The sequence below is a fragment of the Cyanistes caeruleus genome, chromosome 3 (genome assembly GCF_971803275.1).
Source record: "Cyanistes caeruleus chromosome 3, bCyaCae1.hap1.1, whole genome shotgun sequence".
Classification (NCBI taxonomy): Eukaryota; Metazoa; Chordata; class Aves; order Passeriformes; family Paridae; genus Cyanistes; species Cyanistes caeruleus.
In genome coordinates, this window is record NC_141703.1 from 4,813,143 (window position 1) to 4,819,818 (window position 6,676).

A 6,676-nucleotide genomic window follows, 5' to 3' on the forward strand; every position below is an offset into this window, starting at 1 on the left:
GACACCTGGCCATCAAAGGCAGCCCGTGTGACAGGGGCAGGCTCCGGGCCAGCCGCCACCTGCGGGGCCCGGCCTGGCGCGGGCAGCGGGCACTGATTGTCCGTCTGTGGCCTCAGGCAGGGGCAGCGGAACAGCGCCCGCAGCGCCCGCAGCGCCCGCCTGAAGCGGGACGGGCGTTTCTTGGGGGGAGCCGGCGGCTCCCTGAGGGCCTGGGCTCCCGGCTGGGGAGCTGAGGGCTCCGGGGGGCAGCAGGGGCTGTGTGGGGCAGGGCCCTGGCTCTGTGGAACAGCATCGGGGTCCTGCAGGAGCTGAGGGTACTTGGGGTTGACCCAGATGGTGTGGATGGTGATCTCTTCCACACCCTCCTCCAACTCCTCTATGTCTCTCCAGGGTTGCCTTTGGGACAGCTCTGGGTCTTGTCTGACTTCCCTTTCATACAGCTCTTGGTCAATTGGGCCTTCCCATTGGGGAAGCTCATGGTGTCTCTCATATTCCCACTGGTAAAGCTTTTGGGCACTTTCATTTCCCCATTGGGAAGGCATCATGTGTCCCTCATACTCCCATGGGAACAGTTCGTGGACTCTCATGTCTCCGCACTGGAAAGGTTCCTGGTATCTTTCATATTCCCACTGGTCCAGTTCTTGGACAGTCTCATTTCCCCACTGGGAAGGCTCCTGGTGTCCCTCACATTCCCAAGGAATGAGTTCCTGCACTCTCACATCTCCCCACTGGGAATGCTCCTGGTATCTCTCATATTCCCAAGGGAGCAGTTCTTGCACTCTCACTTCTCCCCACTGGGAATGCTCCTGGTATCTCTCATATTCCCAAGGGAAGAGTTCTTGCACTCTCACATCTCCCCACTGGGAAGGCTCCTGGTATCTCTCATTTCCCCATTGGGAAGGCTGCTGAAATCTTTCATATTCCCACTGCTCCAGCTCTTGGACATTCTCCTTTTCCCACTGGGGCAGGCCCTGGCCCAGGTAGGGTTCCCACTCTCTCTCCTCCCTGGCCAAGTCCCACCCCACAGTCTGTGGCCCTGGCAGCTCTGTCCCCCTTACTGCCCTCTCACACTGCTCCCAGAGGGCTTCCAGCCACCCAGGGCAGGGGCTGGGGGGGGAATAGGGGCTGGGGGGGCAGCAGGGGCTGTGTGGGGCAGGGCCCTGGCTCTGTGCCCCGGCTGTGGGGGAAGGAGACACCAGCCCAGCCCTGGCCCCCAGGCCGCTGCCTCCAGCCCCATCCCAGCTCCCTCTGTCCCCTCTCTCTCCGGGGCTGGCCGTCACCTGGGGCCTCAGGCACAGGCCCGGCTGCTCCGTGGCAGGGGGGGAGTTGGGGTTCACCTCCTCTGCGCGCGTCTCCATCGTGCTCTGCTGCTGAGGCTCTCAGGGAGCTGCTCTCTCCTGACAGAGCGGCTCTCTGGGACCGGGCACCCAGGCCTCTGTGCCCCTTATATACCCCTCTGGCAGGCCGGGGCTCTGCCATGTCACAAAGGCCTCTGGCACCATCATGTCCTGCATCAGCGCCTGTGTCACAAAGGGCCACACCCGACATCCCTTCCACAGCCGACCCCACTGGAACTGGCACCGAGCAGCCCCAGACTTGGGCACTTGGAGCCCCTGATGTGCCCAGGCCCCTGTGAGGCTTTGGACACGGTCCCACACACGACAGCCCCAGCCTCACCCTGCTGTCACCATCCGCTAGCACAAGTGGGAGTTTGTTTGATCTCAGAGTGCAAAAAGGACACCAAGATATTTCAGTTTAAATCACAACAGCAATAATGCATCTTTAATTTAGTGCCAGCATCATGGGTTATGTGATAGATGAGAGGGAGAGAGAGAGGGATAAAGAGTCAAAGGAAAGAGACAGAAAAGCGGGGGCTGTAGCTACCAATGGATGTGACAGGGTTGCCAGTGTCTTCTTCCATGGGGAGATCTCTCTCAGAAAGTAACTTAGAAAAGTCACTTTTATGGTCTATTTCAAAGCGAGGGGCAGTTGGCCAAAAGTTGGTGAGATTTATTACTGTTGTGGTGTGACACATTGCTCTGAGAAGCCGGTGTCAGGTCAAGCACACCTTCAAACAATCACTTAGCAAGAGCCCACCGCAACCAGGCCAGAACCCCTGCACAAAGTCCCCAGGGGTTTTCAGGGTCTTAGTTTCTGTTCTTGTGATGGTCGTGAGGCAGATGAGGGAAACTTGGGACGGTCTCTTCCACCTGCAGAGCCCTTTTGGAGGCTTTGGAGGCTGGGCTATTCGGGGCACGAGCCACTGGCCAGATGGATGCAGCCAGGGAGTTGTGGGCAGTGGCTCCATGTCCGGCTGCAGGCCGGGGACGAGGGGTGTCCCTCAGGGCTCTGCCTTGGCCCCAGGGCTCTTGCCTGGCTGCCCCAGTGACACAGACAGTGGATCCAGCTCACCCTCAGCACATTTACAGGGGATGGGAAGCTGAGCAGGGCAGGGACACCACAGAAGGAGGGGGCCGTGCACAGGGACCTGGACAAGCTTGGAAAGTGGGACCTGGAGAAGCTCAGGAGGTTCAACAAGGCCAAAGCCCAGGTGCTGCAGCTGGCCCGGGGCAATCTCCGAGTCCCGGATTCATCAAGGTGGGAGGAGACCTTCAAATGCCTCAGATTAGCACTGCCTCCTCTGCCACTCCCAGCACGGGAAAGTGTTGGATCTGAGATTACCCCCAGTCCCATGCTACAGAAATAAACATCATAGCTTATAGTTATTCATAGTTAATTAATCATAGTTATTTAATAAATTTCATTTTTTTAAGCTGTGAATACAATAATTAATAAAAAAGAGGGAGTATGTTCAGTCTGCAATTAAAATGACAAATACAGAAACAAATACATTGCAAAGAGATAAAATCAATACAAACATTTCCCACTGATTCTCTGCCTCTGTGCTCCATTTTCTACACATGAAAGGAAGAGAAGGTTCATAGGGGCCATACATGCAGTCTAATGTGAGATTTGAAACAAGTGCTTTGTCAGAAGAGTGTGAGAGTGCAAAATATGCTTAGTTTGTCAAAACTACACTTTGGCCAGCAGAGCTTTTTGCAGCATTCCAGGACTCTATGAGGCTACCTTTACCTATGAGTAAACAGGCTATAACTGTGTCTTTTTTGAGGTTTTATAACCTCAGCCTGTGGTGGAGCCACTGCACCCTCCTCAGTGACAGCTCTGCTGGCAGAACCAGACCTGGAAATCTTCATACCTGAAATGTGATCCCTCAGCATGTTGCTCCTCATGGCAGAAGGGACCACTTGTCCTTTCACATGTAGCATTTCAGTCTTTCTCCCAGGACAGGTACAGCCCTATTCTTCTGCCTGCTGACTGTGGCAGGTTTGCTCAGGAGCTGTGGGGCCAGGAGAGGCACAAAGCCAAAGCCAGAATATTGATCCCCCATGCCCTCCTGCCCTCGTGTGCACTCTCCAGTCTGTTTTCTGCAGCCCCTTTCTAGGTGAGACTCAGCAGGTGTGACACATCCCATCCCGACTGAGTGAACATATGTGAGTCTTTGTGGCAGCTGTCTGAGGAGGAGGAGGGTGATGGGTGTGCCAAGACATGGAGCAAGGGCCAGGTGGGACACCCAGAAGCCTCTTTGGAAGGTGATCAGCAGCCTGGCACTAGGGATGTGCCACCAAGTAAGCTTCCATTACTTGGAGCTGGTGTGGGTTCAAGGAGGTTGGCACAGGTCTGGCTCTTGATCTGGAATAACCCTCCAAGCTCGTGTCTTCCAGAGAACATCCTCTGCTTAATGAAGGAGTCTTGCTCCATACAAAAAAAAAGCTCAGAGGTGATGACATCACTAGACCTCCACCTAACTGCTCTTATTTTCAGTTCATTTGCAAAATCAGGAGACATCTGACCCATCCAAACACCAATTTCTGTAAAAGAAAAAGTAACATATCCACCATGACCTCATAGTAGAAAAACTGCAATTCATTTAAGGTCATTTAGTTCCTCTTTGCCCAAATGCCTGTATCTCTTAACTGCTTAAGAAGACACACTGCCAGGAGCTGAATGTTTCATTAGATCAGAAATAAGTTTTGTTATTAAAATACAGGTTTGGTCGTAAAAATGTCTTGAAAATACAACCATGCCCCACGAATGTAATTGTTGACAAACTGGCTAAGTTTCAGAGCAGATGTGTCACAATGTTTTATTTTGACCAATCATAATTTTGGATTATGTGTTTGGATATAAAACAAAGCTGCAGAGCCATGTTTCAATTCTATTTGAGTTGACCCAAGTTGGTTCACCCTGGATACTTGTACTTGCTTTTGAAGCCCTTTACCCACCACTAATGCAGCTTATCATGGGGTTGTGGTTTAACCCAAAACCAGAACACAAGGAAAAATAACAACATGTGGAAACAGACAAATAATGGCACCACGGTGTTTGTATTAACCACAGCACACCTGTATACCACCTGCTAATTTTATAAGTGTCATTATTATAACAATTTTGCTTTTCCCTGTAGGATCACACTTTTCCCTTTCTCCAAATCCAGCTTCAAACTGAAAGACATCAGGTTTAGATTAGATTTTAGGAAGAAATTGTTCCCTGGCAGGGTGGGCAGGGGCTGGGATGGAATTGCCAGAGCAGCTGGGGCTGCCCCTGGATCCCTGGCAGTGCCCAAGGCCAGGCTGGACATTGGGAGCACCTGGGACAGTGGGAGGTGGCCCTGCCATGGCAGGGCTGGCACTGGGTAGTTTTTAAGGTCCTTTCCAACCCAAACCATTCTGTGATTCCATATCTGGCAATTAATCTATTCCGAGTGGTCACAATTTTGCAAAAGGGACAAAAGCTAACAAGAAACATTTTGCCTGGAATGTCCCTAGCACTGCAATGGAAAGATAAGAAAATTATTTTTGGGTCTATTATTTTTTCTATGATGATAACTCTTCAAAAATATATTGACAAAAAAAAAAAATCAGTGAAATACCCTGAGTTTTTAGAAACTAAAGCATGCCAAGCAGCTTACTTTTTTGTTTGTTTTTGTTTGTTTGTTTTCTGTTTGTTTTTTGGGGTTTTTTTTCTTTTTTTTTCCTTTCCCTGCATTTTGGCTGCTGGATCCTGTTCTTTTCTCTCCACCAGAGAGCGCCAGGATCCCCAGAGGTGCTCACGCTGGGACTTCCCAGGGATGTGCGCTTCTCCCGGGCAGCACAAACACCCGTGTGTCCCTCAGACAAATGCTGGAGGACACTCAGACCAGCTGGGAACGTGGGGCATCAGAAAGGAGAAAGGACTTGGTAAGTAGCAAAAGACACCTTCACGTTTTAGACTGAGAGCAGCAGCACGAATTTTGCAGGAAACCAACAGGCTTTGAAAAAATGTCTTCCTCTGGAAGATCAGTGAAAATGCTTCATTTCAGCTGGACAGATAAGAAAATCCAAGGACCTGTGCAAATATAGAGGGCTTCACCTTCAGTGTGATGCTGTTTGAGTGTGGTGGTGCAAGTCTTTTGTTTCTGTCTCCTTCTAAAGCCTGTACACAGCATCAGAGGCACACAATAGATTATAGGATATCTCCATAAAACAAAGATTCTATGTGAGTCTCTCTCTTAAACCTTGTAGTAAATACTTGGTTAAAAATACCCATTTTCAAATCTCATTTTAGTATCTGTGAATCTCCTCAAGACTTAGAATTTTATTTTTAGAGGTATTTTTAGAGGTTCCTCATGGTTTTAAAAAATATATTCACGTGCCTTTACAGACCTCTGTCAAATTTGTCCTGATACAAATAATCTAAATGTGAGATAACAAAGCAAAGTTTTCTTGTGGCATTTGGCTGCTCAGATGATTGATGAGTAAAGAAGCAGCAAATACTGCACAGCTGTAATTGTCACACCTGGGGAAGCCCTCAGGATGTGCAGTCTTCAAAGCCTGTTCCAAGAGCACTTAACTTCCCTCAGTGGAAGACTGTAGAGGAAATATTATTAAATATATTTTGGGTAGTTGGTTTGTTGTTTTTTGGTTTTTTTTTTTCCTTAAACTGTTTCATAGACTTCATAGCATAAGTAAATGTATGACAAGAGCAATGGGTGCAGTTTCTGTCAGCCAAAAAGGGTTAGAGGTCCCCAGGAACACCTCGTTCTTTAGGGAAGAAAGGATTAAGTGGGAATGAAAAAGAGCCATATTAATCACAAATGACACCTTAAAATAGCGGCTGTTTTTTTTCTTGCTGTTGTTTTTGGCAGGGTCACAGTGTGCTCACTTCTGTATCTTACATTCTCCTGCTGTTGTCATCGTACTTTCTCTGACCTCTTCTTCTGGCTCGTTGCCCTTTGTTCCTTCAGCCACCTGCCTGCAGAGCCTGCAAACCCCGGCATGGTCCCTTCCTTCCAGCAGCATCACCCCTGGATGTCAGCAATCCCAGCAGGTTTTTAACACCAGTGGACTTCACTGGAGAGATGCATGTGGCTGGCTGGGAGCCTGAGCCCTCAACTATCAGCTCAAGCTGATGACTACAGCCAGGGCTCCATGACACTGAAGAGCTGAATCCATCCCAGATCCTGGATTGACAAGGCATTAATAAATTGTTAAGGGTTTATCAAAACTGCAGAGGCAATTTAAAGCAAATTCTTTGTCAGCAGAAACTAATTCTCAATGTATTCTTTCAACATATGCAAAATGAAAGGGAAATAAAAGTCGTGTGTTACTTCATTGCA

The 6,676-nt window shown here is 49.3% G+C and overlaps 1 long non-coding RNA gene across 1 annotated transcript; it reads left to right on the plus strand.

The window, feature by feature from the left end:
- Positions 1 to 5,103: 5,103 nt before the first annotated feature.
- LOC147653893 (uncharacterized) lies at positions 5,104 to 6,676 on the plus strand. The gene is made up of 2 exons (XR_015284029.1): positions 5,104 to 5,258; positions 6,206 to 6,676. It is a non-coding gene; the product is annotated as an uncharacterized LOC147653893 (long non-coding RNA).